The following is a 16,623-nucleotide window of genomic DNA, read 5'->3' as shown; positions in this document are numbered from 1 at the left end:
GGTTCAGAGTATTCTGGTTCCAGCTTGTGCCTCTAACTTTGCCTCAGGATTCAAGGTATACCTATAGCCTTTAGCATATCTGTGGTTAGAACAGAAGCTGGTCATCTTAGTACACTGTGAAAGAAGCTGGTCGATTCTTGCCCTGGTAACAATCAGGAAAAAAAAAAAAAAGAGTAGTAGGCATCTGAAGGGAAGAAATGCATGTTGCTCAAAAGTGGTAGACTTTCTCCTCTTTGTTATACAGCAGAATTCCTATTGACACAGCAGAGTGCATTTATTATCTCCTAAAGCAAGAGAAGGCAAGTTCAGACTTGAATATATTTCATTTTACATAGGCCAGAGGCACAACATTACTGGAAGCTTTTTTAATGCTAGGTGTGTCACAAGGATGAGAGGCATGAGAAAGGGTGTGTTTTGGAAGGCTGAGTTGAGTAAGGGCCACTGGCCAGCTTCCTTTAACACCAAGAGTGCAGCTGGCTTGTTACACGGACCTGTGGCCAGCTCTGGATTCAAGCTACTAATAATATGTTATTTTTTCTCCTTCAGGCCCCTTTATGGCTTTAATTAAATAGTAGCTGCACTCACCATTTTGCTTTCTGGCACATGAGCTGTGCCTGTTCAAATGCTTTCATTCATGTAGAAAAGCTGCAGTTCTGCCATACTGCACTTGTTAAGGCATGGGCCCAAATTGTTTCAGGCAGGCAAAGGAAGTTAGTGCAACCACGGAAGTCTTCAACCCAGGGATGGATTTACCACCAGAGAAAGACGGGGATGAAGAAAGAGTGGTAAAAAGGGAATAAGCTGACAAGAGTTTCTCTGTCAGCTTTGAGAGAAACGATTCACCATCTGCTACAAAACCCTTCAGTCTCCATAAATCACATTATACCCCACAGAGCCACTAAAAACTCTTCTTATTCAAAAAGCTGTATCACTTATAAAAGAACACTGAATTTCCATTTGCACAAGCATTCAGAGATTGGCCACACTGATTACACCTTAAAGATTTAATTGGGGTAACATCATTTACCTTTGGATGTGCACAGACCAGCTTTAGATAGTCATGAATTTCAGAAACTGGAACCCAGAGTGTATATGAGGTGAATGACCTAGAAACAAACTCTGAATCTCATTAATTTCAGCTATGCAGTCTGGGACAATTTGTGGCCTACCCTACTTTCTGAAACTGCCAAAATCTAATATTTTTGACACTGATCTGTAAAGTTTGTAACTGATACTTTACATGAGGAACATGACAAAAATAGAACAGAAAGGTTTTAATTATATGGGATTATTCTTAACATGTACTAATTTTTCCATAACCTCAGACATGGGATTCAGCTTTTCTGATTTCAGTAATTTGCAGTCAGGTAATACTATGTCTGTGGGCAGGAGAGATAAATTTAGATCTGAAATGAATGACATGCATTGTAATGAGGTACAGGCAAGGTAAGGGATCGTCAGTAATGAGTAATTTAGGTGCAGATGAACTGAAGGGCAATCCAGGAAAATGAGGCAAAAACACTCTTTTTGAGGATAGAGATTCCAGTCACTTTAGGAAATGACAAATAGGCACTCTTTACTAGATAATGTGAAAGGAGGCCGGTAAGCCATTTTCAAAAGATGACTATAAGCAACAAGGGAAAGTTTGCCAGATCTATGCTGAAGGAGGGCAGTAGCAAAACAAGATACTTTGTAGATTTGCAGGCACAGGTTGATGGAATTAAAGATGTTAAGAGAAAGAAGGGTGAGTAATAATTTCATGGCGCAGTTGGGCTGAAATCCTTGGCTATGCCAAAGAAGGGCCCTAGAAGTCTTGATGGAAAGGTCCTGTGAATATGCTTCCAGATAGGACAAATTATTTAAAAGTTGTGCTAGATTTTCTCTAGGCCCAGGAGTAACATAGCCCCTTATGAATCAAATGACTGACTTTTCCAATAAATGGCCAAGTCAGTTTGGTTAATGAAATATCTGTTGTGCTTTTGAGTGCTGGAGAAAGAGTGGCCAAACCATTACAAGAGATAGTAAAGAGTAAATCTTAAAAAAAAATTTAGTAATAGTTTTCAGATTCATTTATTTTTTCCTGCCTGTGTCTGGTATAATATTCAGTTTTCTCAATACCAGTGAATTTCTACTGTTTTAGCTGAGAAACTACATTGTCTCCTGCCAGGTGACTTTTCAAGTGGTATGGAGACAATCATTATGACTAAGTTGGAGTTAAAAGGTCATGTTGAAAATAATCTTCAGAGAGGTAATAGAGTGACAACTCCTGGATCTGTAATGACTGTGATCTCAGTTGACTAACAAACCTGAAAACCTCACAGCCAATCTTTCTCTTCCTTCTGTGTCACAGTGTCATTAACTGACTTTCAGGACTGACACAGAAAGTGAAGAACTACCTATTACCAAAAGGTTTCCTTCCCTCTCTGAATGCTCATGCAAAGAGTACTCTAAGTGACTTTTGGGTGATTCATCAGTTATCACTGTTTGAGTCACCCATCCCACTGAGTGGGTTAGGCTATGAACTTCTTTGTCTTCTGTTACGGTGATTTGCTATGACAAAAAATTACCTTGTGGAATCCAGAGTTTTTACAAATACATGTGAGGACAGAACATGGCAGAAGGACTGAGAGAAAAAAAAAAAATCCATCAGGGACTGCCACAAGAGTTTTGAAAGGAAAAATAATAGCAAATTGAAGATGCAAAGTAAGCATCTCACGTGACAGTTGTGTTTCAGCACTTGTTATGGGCCACCAGTTATAAAAGAAAGCTGGTTCCCATATAGATATAGGCATATCTGTAGTTGTTGTAGACCTCCAAAATCAAAATCAACAGAGCAGCCCAGAAAGGTGAGACTAGGGAATGAACAGAATTTTTTTTCTTAATGGAAATATTTTTCAAGTCCTTTCTATTCTTCCAACTGAAAACAAAACCAATCAACCAACCAAACAAGAAAGACCCAAAGTTGCAAAACTTGAGTGCATTTTTGTGAGATGTGAACATAACATTTACTTATTTTCACTGTCTAAGAATGGGAGTTTTTATTCCTGAGACTTGGTACTCAGGCTTTTCCTGTTATTGACTGATTTATTTGCAAATTATTTGAAGTATGAAAACCACAAATACCAGCATTCATTGGAACTTTTGGATCAACACAAACGTTATTTTAATAGTTAAAATGCTCCTCTTCTTAGTTGCAGGCACTGCTGGACTGCATTTGCAGGTATTGATTTTATTCTGGGACACTGCACTGCATGCTGTGGAAAGACAGAGACATGGAGGTGAAGTTGTGCATTGTTGGGGCGGACTTGTAATTTGCCTGCAAAGCTAGGTACCCCTAAGCAAACATGGTTGTGGTGGCACCAGTGAGGAGTGTGGTACAAGTCCAATTACCTCTGACTGAGAACTTCTTACAGACAAGCATCACAAAACCAGGTTTTACTCCTAGAATAAGAGGTTCTGCTACCTTTTCTTATATTGGGCATTCAGGACTTTTTAAGATAGAAAATATGGGCCATGGGAGGACTTCAGAGATGTAAAAGTGATATAGGGACAACAGGCATGGCAAAGGCAGGGAATAGTTACGGTTAAAAGTAGCCTACTCTGTTACAACTCTCGCCCTGTGCCATTAGATGTATGTCAAAAAAGAAGAAAGCTTGTTGAATAACCTCAAAAGTTCAAGAAATACTCAGAAAAGTGCAGCAGCCAGAGAAGTGAGGCACATATCTTAAGCCTTTGTAAGAAATATTGAAAAAATAGCAGATAGGCTTTGCTATGTAGGTTGTCCTCCATGCTGCAACTTGATTACCTCAGGGCTGACCCTACAAAAACTATCTTCCACTGATTACGAAATGCTCTTTGTCAACAAGAGCAACAGCATTTTACACATTACCACTGTCTACTAAAATGTGTTGCAGAAGCTTCAGAGCTGGAAAATTATGCCTTACATCAATTTGCCCTGTGCTCACTGATTGATAATGGGGAAAAAAGCCCCACAAATTGCAGTGAATATCTTGAGCAACAAGCAAATAGTATCCTTCAACTGAAGTTGTTAGCTGGGAGAGAAGCAAGATTTTCCATGCATGTGTGGCCATATTTTTTTTTTTTTGTTGGAGGTAGGGAAGTGAAGAGGAAAATGCTGTTTGTTTTGGTAAAACAAGCATTTATAATTTATTTCAAACTTACCAGCCACAGTTTGTAGCTTCACAGAATTTCTGACATCCACAGGATACAGCATTTTTCAGCTAAATAAGCCTTCTAGCATTGAGGTTCCAACGATTTCTCTAAACTTCGAGAGAGCAACAAGATGTGTAGGTTTGTTTATGTTTGTTTGTAACTATTTTGATGGTTTCTAAGTGGTAATAATTTGAAATATTGCTTTCCTCCATATAATTTGCTTGTAGTATAACAGCTAAATATATCCTTTCTCTCGAACATACAAGGAAGGCCACCACTGTAAAATATGTCAGCTTATGGAAGAGTTCTATGATGATTTTCCTGCCTCACAGAGCACTTTGCATGCAGCCTATGTTTCATCCTTTTTATGAGAGGCCAGGTGTGTAGGGAGAGGTAATAGCCTGTACTGACGTATTCATGTGCTTGGGAAAATGACACATTTCTAGGCACACACATCCTTGGCTTTCAGTGTGACTAATGAGTAATAGATTTAATACCAAAAGAAACGAGCGACCAGCCACTGAAGGTTGGAAGCAAGGAATTTTCAATCAAACTTTTTTCTTTTATTCTAGAAATTTACTGTAATTACCTGTTTGTGGGGGATACTGCATGTATAGAGCCAAAAGTTGATTAATGGTAATTTTAGATCAAACAGGGCCAAGAAAGGCCAGTGTGCTCCACCACTAAAAATACACTTTTGTCGAGGGATGTGACATCTGTGAATTTACAACAGTAATTATTTGTGAATAGTGATTAGCTGCCCTCATATAATTAACTTGTAGGCTTCACTAGAGGCTGATTATCTGTAAAGGCAATAATCAGTGTTGATTTTCAAACCAGGAATGCCAATGCAGAAACATGTCTAAACCCAGGAGATCCTGCTTTCCTCACTGGAAACAGCTGGCTAGTTTCTTTAGGACATAGGACTAGAACCATGCAGTAAGCAAGGCTATTTTAAATAGCCTTCACAAATCTGCAAACACTTATCTTTGTGTCAAGGAAAGCCCTCAAATTCAATTTTGCTGTGTCCAGTGGTTTATCTCATGCTTTGCATATACCCATCTCTCTGAGGGTTACCACTATATAAACAGTGAGTAACATATGAGGTAGAAATGAAAGCTAGGGTGGATTATTCTTCAGTCATCTAGTCTGAACACCATAAGCTGGGGCACATGGGGCATATGATTTCACTAATATTTCCTATACCACACTCAAATTTTACTGTAAAGGCAGATTTCTCAGTCTGGGGTTTTCATGTGATGAAGAACCTACCATATCCTTCATTAGATTTATTCCAAACCCTCGTGTCTCCTCAGGGAGATATGTATAATGGAATCAACTGAAGGCTTCTTTTGGTCAAATTAAATTCACGTAAGACAGCACAGTTGCTTGGGATCAGATGTATCTTCTGCTACATAAACATGAGAAGCATCCAGTTGAAGATTGGTTTCTACAGTCCACTTGGAGTCAATGGGGAAATATGATTCATTCAGATTACTCATCCAGTTCATTTTAGACACTTCTTTCAGGATGAGATGAATCATTCTTTGGAAACACCTACCTGCCTCCATGGGCTACCTTCTTCTTTTGGACTGGGTACCTAGGTTTTTGGTAGCTGAAATTAGGTGAGATGACTCCTACCATTGTTGTTATCCAAAATATTAACTCTCTACTTTTATGATCCTTTTTGAAATAAGTGCACCAAAGCTGCTCAGAATTTGTAATAATTGTCTCTATTACTAGAAAAATATCCTAGTGTTGCTTCTCTACCTCATGATTCTCCTCAGCTTATATACCCAAAGATAGAAGTAGATCCCTTTGGTACCACAGTTTGCTAAAAGTTCACATTCATTTAAACATTGGCCAAGATTCTCATGTCCGTGTCCTAGTCCTTAATCTCAGAAAATGTTAATTGTTAAATATTCTCAACTTTTACTGAGGGTAAAAACATGCAAAAATTAAAAAAAGCTTCCTGTTAGGAACGGAACAGAGCTGGTGGCTCTTTATAGATGCCCTTCTGAAAGCACAAGGTTTCTCCATTCCCCAGCATAAAAAATCAAGCAGAGGAAGCAGGAAACTGGAATGGCTGAGCAAGGATCTGCTGGTCAGGGTGAGAGAAAAAAGGAAAAGTACAGGCACTGGAAGAAGGAATGGGTGTCCTGGGAAGAATATAGGGATACTGTCCAGATGTGCAGAGATAGGATCAGGAAAGCCTAAGTGCACATGGAATTAATTTGGTGAGGGATGTGAAAAACAACAACAAGGGTTTTTTTAGATACATTGGACAGAAGAGACAGACAAAGGAGACTGTACCCTGTCTGATAAATTGAAAGGAAGAGCTGGCCTCCTCAGACATGGAGAAGGTTGAGGTACTCAATGAATTATTTGCTTCAATCTTCAATGCAAGTTAAGATTCCCATTCCTTTGTATCCCTAAGCAAATTCCTCCCACTCTAGGAGCAGAGCAGGTCTGAGACTGCCTCATGAAACTGTGTACAAGTCTGTGAGGCTGGATGATATGCATTCCAGGGTTCTGAAGGAACTGGATGATGTAGTTGCCAAGCCACTCTCCATCATATTTGAAAAATTGTTGCTGTCAGGTGAAGTTCCCAGTCACCGGAAAAGAGGAAGCATTGCTCCCATTTTTAAGAAAGGGAGAAAATAAGATCTTGGGGACTATAGGCTGGTGAGCCTCACTTCGCCTGGGAATTTCATGGAGCATATCCTCTTGGAAGAGATATTAAGACACATGCAAGACAAGGAAGTGATCTGAGACAGCCAGCATGGCTTCATCAAGGGCAGACTGTGCCTCGCCAATCTGGTGGACAAAGGAAGGGCAACTGCTGTCATCTACTTGGACTTCTGCAAGGCCTTTAGCATGGTCCTGCATCACATCTTTATCTCTAAGTTAGAGATATATGTGTTCAAAGGGTGGATAAATAATTGGTTGGATGATCATATCCAGAGGGTTATTGTCAATGGCTCTATGTCCAGGTAGAGGCTAGTGATGAGTGGTGTCTGCCAGGGTTCTGTCTTGGAACTGAGTCTTCAACATCTTTATCAATTACATAGATGATGAGATTGAGCGCACCCTCAGAAACTTTGCGGATAAGACCAAGCTGAGTGGTGCAGTTGACACAATAGAAATGAGGGATGTCATTCAAAGGGACCTGAAAAGGGCTTGAAAAAGTGGGCACACAAGAACCTAATGAGGTTTAACAGGACAAAGTACAAGGTGTTGCACTTGGGTTGGGGCAATCTGTATACAGGCTAGAAGAAGAATTCCTTGAGAGTACCCCTTCTGAGAAAGTCTTAGGGGTGCTGGTAGATGAAAGGCTTACCATGAGCCAGCAGTGTCCGTTTGCAGCCTGAAAGGCCAACAGTATCCTGAACTGCGTCAAAAGATGGGCAGCCAGCAGGGAGAGGCAGGTGATTGTCCTTCTTCATTCTGCCCTTGTAAGGCTCCATCTGGAATTCTGTATCCAGGCTGGAACTCCCAATACGGGAAGAATGCGGAACTGCTGAAGTGGAGGAGGGCCACAGAGAGGTCTGGAGCACCTCTCTTATGAAGAAACATTGAAGGAGTAGGACTTGTTAAACCTGGAGAAGACTCTAAGGAGACCTCACTGCAGCCTTCCATTATTTGAAGGGAACTTATAAGCAGGAGGGGGACTCGCTTTTTTTGTGGTTTAACAGTGATAGGACAAGGGTGAATGGCTTTAAACTAAAATAAGGGAAATTTAGGTTAGATGTTAGGAATAAATTCTTTACTCAGAAGGTGGTGAGGCCCTGGCACAGCTGCCCAGAAAAGCTGTGGGTATCCCATCCCTGGAGGCACTCAAGACCAGTCTGGATGGGGCCCTGGGCATCCTGAGCTGCTGGGTGGCACTGCCCATGGCACAGGGTTGGGACTGGATAGGCTTTAAGATCTCTTACAACACAAGATATTTTATGATTCTTTGATTCATGAAGGAGAAACGCAGACTGAAGGAAAAAGTGTAGTCTTTAAATAAAAAAGAAACAACACCTACATTTACCTTCACCTTCTGTATATCACACATTTTATCAGCTTCTTTATCTAGTCTAAAATATGTCAACTCTCAACCATGGGTTAGAATATGCTTTAGAAATATATCCCATTTAGGATATCCTAGTGCTCTCTGTAACAAAGAGCATGTGAGGAACAGAAATTTTTCTTTTCACACTTTCTGGGCCTAATGACTTGGAGTAGCATCAGAAGTGAGACTCATCTGCACAAATTGTTTTTAGCATGTTATCTATTCCCATGGGAAAAACCTTGAGGTTTTTATGTTTCAGTTGTTGTCAAGTGCAAAACAACCAGTAAGAGATAGCAGAGGCCTGAATGCTCAGGCAGATTCAGCAGGGCTTAGGAGAAAGAGTCAAAAGCACTTGGTAATTTCAAGTAAGGAGTAAACAAAAAGCAGATATTCTTTGGTCTGACTAATAGAACACCAGAAGAAAATTAAAACCTGTTTTGAGCAAATTTAACATCTGGACTTTCGTGTTTATCTGACATTTATGTCACTTGAAATCATTTCTTTTCCTAGTTGGATAAGATTCATAGCATGCAAATGAGTACTGAGGAGTTGTAATTCCTCTGAACTGGAAGATAAGTCTCTTGTTTATTATAAATACTGATATTCAGTTAGTCCCCAAACATGTATGTGAAACTAAAAGCTGACTTCAACTGTGATTTGAACATACATCTAAATATTCTTTGCAATAACACGACTGCATATGATATCTGTTGGTACAACTATTTTCATCGTGAAGCCAATGTTGTCTATAACTCAATCACTTAGAGATAGAAAGCCCTTATTCTGGCCTGATTACATATGTTTTATCACTGAAAAAATAGTTCTGATTGTGAAGTCCTAATCACAGATTCGTAGAAAACTGAAAACTCTTTGGCATTTATTGCAAACGTCTGAGTCTGGGAGCTGCATCAGGGACACTTGCCTTTGAGAAGCCTACATTTCAGCCTGATCTCTTTCCTCTCTTCCTCAAAGGAAATAGTTTGCATGTTTTCAACTGGTCATTTCACCATCAGCCTTGCAGACCTTCGATACAATCAGACATGAGCACTACACTCAGACCCTATGATACAGAGAGGAAGCCAGGAGAGGTGGAAATTAAATGGCAGGTCTGTTTTTTCTTTGGTGGTGGTGGTGGGGGGAGGGGAACAATGACACACCTCTGCTTAGTATTGAGGTCGTGCTTTCCAGCCCTTCTGAGCCATTAAATTAGCTTTTGCATGCGTATTTTTGCTAGCCCCAGGAAGAACAGAGCCCGTATTTTAGATTGAGAACACTGGGATCTTTCTTCCACATCTGTTTTTTCTACTGTCAGATGTTAGCTCTTGCAGCGGAAGTCACCTGCCTAGCAAAACGCTCCTAGGCCTGCTTGACTTAGGATGCAGGACATACAGAAGAGAAATTGACTGAAATAACTGTGGTGCATATTAGAGAAGTGATCAAGGTAAGAACTGCTGTTTCTAATGATCTATAGTGTTTGGCTTTTCAATTATTTGTTTTTCCTTGGTTAGAATTCTTGAGAACTGTACCCATATCCTGTCATTTGATTTCTTGCTGTTGGTGCATGATAGGCCACTGAGGCTTATGGGTCAACATTTGTAGCCTGATGCTGAGGTGCTAGACAGGCCAGAGAATACCAGCTCTGGTTTTTCAAATGGTTGGATTGCTGAAATTTGGATAAAGCCCTTCCATCTTCCACTCCTCTCACTCTTCTGTCCCTCTACTTAAAGAAGGATATCTTCAGAGGCATACCCTAACCCAAAGGAATTTTTTACATGACAGAGATCTGGTCAAGAGAAGTAAGAACTCAACTGACTGAAAGATTGGGTATTTTCCAGTTATGAACTCATTCTGCCCAGATAAAATCATATTGCAAAACCACTTGCAGCTGCTTTCTGAGGTTGGTCATTCTTGGACTGTGTCTGCAAGTAGCCTTTTCCGTAGGTTACTCAGCCCTAATTAGCAAATTCCCATTAAGAATGGACATATACAACATTAACGCTCTTGAAATTTATGTCTAAGCCTGAACTCCCAGCACATTTGTTAAGGCACTTTATAAAGCCTTACCACACACCCAGAGCTGCTTCTTGCTCTCCCTAGCTCCCTTGGTGAGCCTGGCACAGCATCCTTGCTGAGACCCTTCATTGCTTGGTTAAATCAACCATAGCCACAGAAGGCTCATGGGTATGTAATATGGAAATACTGTGTTTTTAAATGGCACCGTTGCTTCGTTCTTCCTGCAGCTGCTGCTTAAAGTCAGGCTCCAGACAAAGTGATTCAAATCTTTTCCTGAGTCTGTGTGTAAAAAAACAAAGTCAGAACAGCATGTGGGATTTGTGTTGGCTGCGGTTAGCAGTCAGTGAGTGTAAAGGACCTGAGCATCTGGGTGTCAGGTCCACGCACTGTGCTTCTTGTGCAAAAGTGGTCTTTGCTGGTGATGCTTTGTCTATTGTGTTGTCTTAGAACATCCTTCCAAGAAGGAAGTAATGGAAGACAGAAGGTGCCCAGAGCAGATTGCAGCATATGCAAATTTAAAATCTTGCACAAATGAGAATTTGTGTGAATTAATCCCCACAAGTGAGGGATACTGACCCTTCCACGTTCTGCCCTAGAACCCAACTATGAAGGACACAGCCCAGAACACTTATACAGGGCTGCGCTGGGCTTTCACTCCCACCCTCTGACCTCCTGCACCTATCACAGCTGCTTTAGGGACATTTTGATCTGCCACACACCCCATGGAGAAAGACCACCCAGAGCAAACACCTGGGAGGTGATTACTCACAGCCCAATTTAATAACAAAACATACTCTACTACCCAGCAATCTCCTGTGCCACACCAGCATCTTCTTTAACTCCTCTATTTAGCACAAGTCAGTAGAAAGGTTCTTGATCTCTGTGCTCAGAAGTTTCCATATCTAATGGCACATTCCCCAGCAGCAGCCATGGGCTGTGCTATCCTTCTCCAATTGTCAGTCAATCATCCAACCTTGCACACAATAAAGGAGCATGGATAATCTAAATTAAATGTCAGCTTAGGTAACCAAAAAATCAGCCCTCCATTAAGTTATGTTTTACCTTGCCCAGATTTGCAGAGAGTATACAGAGTGTATTTTGTGTCCGAATAGATCACTTTGTCATTCCTCTTATGTTCCACAGAGATAAATAGGTTCTTATAAGACAAAATTTGTCTTGTGCTAATGAATGTCTGATATTTTGCACCCTAAAAGTGCATACTGTCCTCTACCAACTATAAAGAAAACCTATTTTGATTTAGATGTTTGCATAGGGCTGAGTGGGTTCTGTTTTGTAGGTTACTGATTTTCTTTTCAAATGTTGCTGAGATACTTTGATTGTGTAAGCTGTGCTAAACACATCTTCCAGCTGTGATTTGGAGTAGCTTTGTGAATTCATTGTCTTTTTCAGAGAAACTCATACTGGACCCTTACAATCAGTCCTAGCTAATACCTTCACATTTTTGAGCTGAAGGCTTATTTTTGTTCTGTGAAAGAGGTGAGGGGCTACAATACAGAGATGCTTGTAGGGCCTGTAGGACTGTGGCATTATACAACTCATAAATAGTGGTCAGCTGGCAACATAAATAACTCTCTAAATCTAAGTCTAGCTAACGAGTGCAAAAATCAATTAACTCCTGGAAAGAGGAGGAATCATAGAATCCTAGAATGACTCAAGTCTGAAGGGACCTTAAAGCCCTTCTGCCATGGGCTTTTCTTCTTTTTTTTAACCCACAGGCTGCCCGGGGTCCCATCCAACCTGTTCTTGATCACCTCCAGGGATGGGGCACCCACAGCTTCTCTGGGCAGCTGTGCCAGGGCCTTAACACTGCCATAGTGAAAATTTTCTTCCTAGCATCTAATCTAAATATCTAATCATGCTAGGCAATGCTACTAGTTGGAAGGAACTGAAATTCATAGCAACCTAATTATGCTGAGCAGATGTCAGCGATCTCTAGAGTGCCAACAGAGACTAACCAAGAAGTGACTCACACCATTCCCATTCCCTTCTGCAACCTAGATGGGATGTTATGCATCTGAAGGGAGTTTGGTGTGGATGGAGACTTAACTTTTGTTTCTGGAGAACAGAGAGATGAGCTGGAACTGAATCCAGCAGGGCAGAGGAAGTCAGCAGTTACAGACATCTAAAGAGAAGATGGTGGAATAGAAAACTATTGGGTTGTGACCAGAGAGAGGGATTCTTTAACATCATCTCATCACAAATCACGGAAAAATGAGAGGGAAAAGAGTTAATTTGGTAAAAGCTGTCTGGAAAATCAAGGATACTATTAGGACAGGCCACTAGGTCTGTCAAGGAGATAGATAAAGACATGGAAGCTTACATAAGGGAGGAATATGAAAATGGACTTGTAGCAGTGAATATTTGGGATGATATACAATCAGACAACATTCACTCAGTAGTGAGGAGTAAGGTTGAAGTTGCAGATAAAATAAATACAATGCTAGATATTCAGTATTTAATACAATGGAAGAATTTAAGCAGAGATCTAGATGGGAAGGAGAATGCAAGAGCTCTAGAGTATCCAAATTGAATTATTAGCATTTAATTCCCAAGGAAGATATATTCTTGATATTTCTTGAACATCAGGCTTGCACAAAGGTTTTGGAAACTTTGTGAACTGCAGATGGGATACATGGCAAGTTGCTGTGGACACATATAACAAATCCATCTGAAAGCATTTTGTAGTAGGTTCTGTAATGTACACTGTTGTTGAATAGTTGTGCCCCTAAGTTCCCTTTCCTCCGGTCTGTCAAATACATGACATCCATTCAAAGGATGTGGATAATTGCTTATGGATTTGCTGAGCTGAAGCCAGACTAAATAGCCTTATTTCTGAGAAAAGTTACTCACAGTCCTCCTCTTAGACTGCTTATGACTTGGGTAATTTGGCGGTACAGGAAGCGGGACTTCTCATGTGTTGCATCTGAGGCATTTCTGGAGGTTCTTGACCGAGACTGAGAGGTTTTGTATATGAAGAGGGGTGTCATCTGGGGACGTGCTGTGTATATGTGTGCAAATGCGTGTTTCTGTGCTCGCAGGCACGTGTATACAAGCCGTCTTATGTAATTCTTCCCAGAACTCCACCGCTCATCTGCTTCGTGCAGACATGACCACACAGAGGCCTTTTATTGTGCTTTATAAATATGTGCCCTTGTTGTCTTATCCCCATTGGTTCTGTTTCCAAGAACAGGATGGATAACAAACCCTCTATTCTCTACTTTTTCTTCTTCTTTTTTTAATTCTTGGATCTCTTGTGGTTACTGTCCCCCTCCAGTTTTCCAAAGAATCTAAAACATTTTTGTGGTTCTCCTATAATGATACCATGTCTAAAGCTGAGTGCCTAGAAGACCACAAGATGTAATATACAAACAAAGCGATCATTTGCTGTAACAATCACAAAAACTTTAATGATATTTAACTAAATTAAAGCCACTTTTCCCCAAACTGATGTCCTGTATTAGCAACTTCTTCAGCTGCAATATCTTCAATATGTCCAAACTAAGGACCAGCTTTATGCTGCCTATTTTCTTCTGCTTTTTTTTCCGTAGTAGATACTGTTACCTTTAAAGATAACCTACCCATAACCTTCATGTTCTTTGATGTGTCCACAACAATTTAATGGACAACGAGACAATTTCTTTTGTTCCAAAAGTTATATATAAAGTAATCAATTTAGGTGATTTGTTTTTTGTACAATCAGTATGTTTTACTGAGAACTACTGATCCTATGCTTGAATAAAACAAAATGACATTGGAAGCTTCCATTAGTTGATTAGTCTCTACTGTTGTTTTATGTCCTCCCTCACTGAAGAAATACTAATATAAACATATACAAGCACCCTTTCTTCTTCATAGTTGCAAGAAGTGTGGGAAAATCAATAGATGGTCACATGGCACTTAGGAGAGACAGAAAGGTTGGCTAAGGGGACAGTGAGAAAGAGACAGACAAGGGACAGTCCTGTCTACCTCTTAGAGTCAGGGCCAGGGGTATGCTTTAGATAGGCAAGCTGCCACAGATGAATTTTAGTTGGCTAAGAAAAAGATAAAGAAAAGTTGTTCCTCAGATACTCAGGAACTGGGTCTGAGTTAGGAAGCCTTCTGAAATATATTCCCACTTAGCCTAACTGGCTCAGTGACCACAGGTCAATGAACATGCCTCTGGTGTCTGTCCATCAGTTCTGCACCAAGCCCCTGTTCTGGTACCTGCAGCTCCATGAGACTTGGCTCCAAACAATTTCTGATTCTTTGGGACAAGAGAAGGGATGGATGGATCATAAACTCATTTCAAGGACACTGTGAGAAAGGCAGGATCTTGCAAAGACTGGCAACCTAGTCTACACATCCTCAAAGTCTAGATGTGTTATTTCAGTTCTTTCTGGTTGGTATCTCAAAAACTGCTGCAGAAAGCATGTGTCTGGTGACTCAGGAATTTTGTTGCTCAGGAGGAACTTAAATATGGCTCTTGTGTGTCCTCAGCTGGTGTCTTAACAATAATATTTTACATTTTCTTTCTCTTTTTTCTGGACATGTTTTTGATAGTCCACGAAGCTGATTGCATCTATGCCTATATCTCCTGCTTTGTCAATGTTCTGCCTTGTAACCAGCTCTGCTTTTACAGAGAATCATAGAAAAAGTCTGTGGCATGCAAATCTCCTTGTAAGAGCAGAAAGAGATGTAGAATAAAAAAGCAAAAAGAAAAGAAAAAGAAAAAAAAGAAATCAATGATTTTCTAAGTGTCTCATTTTGTTTTTGATGTGATTGTGCATACTTGCAATCATTGAAATTACAATTTATTCATTCATTACAGTTGAATGAGAGTAATCAGGAAGCAGCATATTGTTAAGAAGAGCGTAGCAATACAACTTCACAGGCTTTTTTTTTCCTTTATGCTGTTTAAGTGCTCTTATATAAGTCTTGCAGAGGAGTACACTTTTCTCTTTTGTATCTCACATAAACCTAATGAAGAGAAAAATAATTCTTCTTTCTATTTCAGAAGTAAAACTAGATATCCTCTGAGATATCTAATAAAATTTAAATTTCAGTAAATCAAACTAAACTGAAATGATGATTGAAACTTCACTTTAAACTGATTGAAAGTAGGACTCCTCAGGAAGTTGATAGAGTTTCATAGCATCAGGAAACCTATACATTTTAAGTAAATACAGATGCATTACTGAAGTCCCTTACAGCATTAGCAAATAGATAAATCTAGGTACTAAAATGTATATACACACACAAATATTTTAGACAACTGCTTATGGAGAATCTCCTCCGCTCAAACTTTTTAGACACTTCTAGGAAATCCCTCAAATGCTCTTTGAACTGCAGTCACTTGGGATCAGCCTGCCTATATGTTAAATATGCATCCAGTAATGTGTCTGTGGTGGAGCTTCTGGGGTACCACTGTATAAGGTAATGAAATAAAGATGACAGTAGTTTGGAGGTTGTCCAGGTATTTATCAGTCACAAAGAGATGTGAACAATATTGTCACCCTCTGCAATCATTTTCTTGTGTGACTTCTGATATTTCAAAGTCAGCTTGAACCTCCAGTGGGCTGAGCCTTTGCATTCTTGAAGAGATGCTCTAGCCATAGGCTGAATGAGTTCTCCTGTTTGTGGACAAGAATCCCTACCTATGTCTGTCCTGGATTTCTCCCCTGTCCAATATTAATCTTCTTTTAGATTTTGAAGGAAGATTTCATTATCTGATAAGTATTAGTATCAGTTGCAACTGGGAGTGTATGAAAGAACACTGGAAGCTGATGTTTGGATGGGTTGAAGGTTGGACTGGATGATCTTAGTGGTCTTGTCTGACCTTAATGATTCTGTGATTCTAAATCGTACACTACTAGTACCTGAAAAATGTTTTCCAATGAAAATCTCAGCCCTTAGTGTTAAAGAAAACTGAAGGACTTCTATATCTAGCCATTTATTTATTTGTTTCCAAAAAGGCTTTTTTTTTTTTAACTGACATAATTTTACTGAATGGGAAACATACTATGGAACAATGAGAAATTTGCAAGACATTTTTTTACTCGGAGCCTGAAACAGATAAAGAGTATGTATGTGTAGCATGCTGAGCTGAAGAACATGAATATAGAAGGAAGTAATGTTGAATGCTTGGGAGTGACTCTTTCCAGAATTGCAACCAAAGAAAATACAGCAGTCCCCAGAGAACATAAGGTTTGTCAGTCTGCTCATCAGAAGAATGGCCTGATGCCATAGGAAGCTCTTTTCTGGCAGGAGAAAATTGTCAATAAGCACAGGGTCTGTATCTATGCTGCCATGGGAAAAAGGATCATGGACTGATCCTGACCCCAAAGTCAGGTGGTGCACACTGGTCCTTATCCACACAAGTT

General features: G+C 40.0%; 1 long non-coding RNA gene across 1 annotated transcript; it reads right to left on the bottom strand.

Annotated features, from left to right (window-relative positions):
- Positions 1-3,150: 3,150 nt before the first annotated feature.
- Positions 3,151-7,793, bottom strand: LOC109364793. The gene is made up of 3 exons (XR_002110593.1): positions 7,514-7,793; positions 4,183-4,285; positions 3,151-3,254 (listed from the first exon to the last, which is right to left on the bottom strand). It is a non-coding gene; the product is annotated as an uncharacterized LOC109364793 (long non-coding RNA).
- Between the last annotated feature and the right edge of the window lie 8,830 nt (positions 7,794-16,623).

Source organism: Meleagris gallopavo, chromosome 1 (assembly GCF_000146605.3).
Source record: "Meleagris gallopavo isolate NT-WF06-2002-E0010 breed Aviagen turkey brand Nicholas breeding stock chromosome 1, Turkey_5.1, whole genome shotgun sequence".
NCBI classification, from domain to species: domain Eukaryota; kingdom Metazoa; phylum Chordata; class Aves; order Galliformes; family Phasianidae; genus Meleagris; species Meleagris gallopavo.
This window is presented reverse-complemented; position numbering and strand designations above follow the sequence as displayed.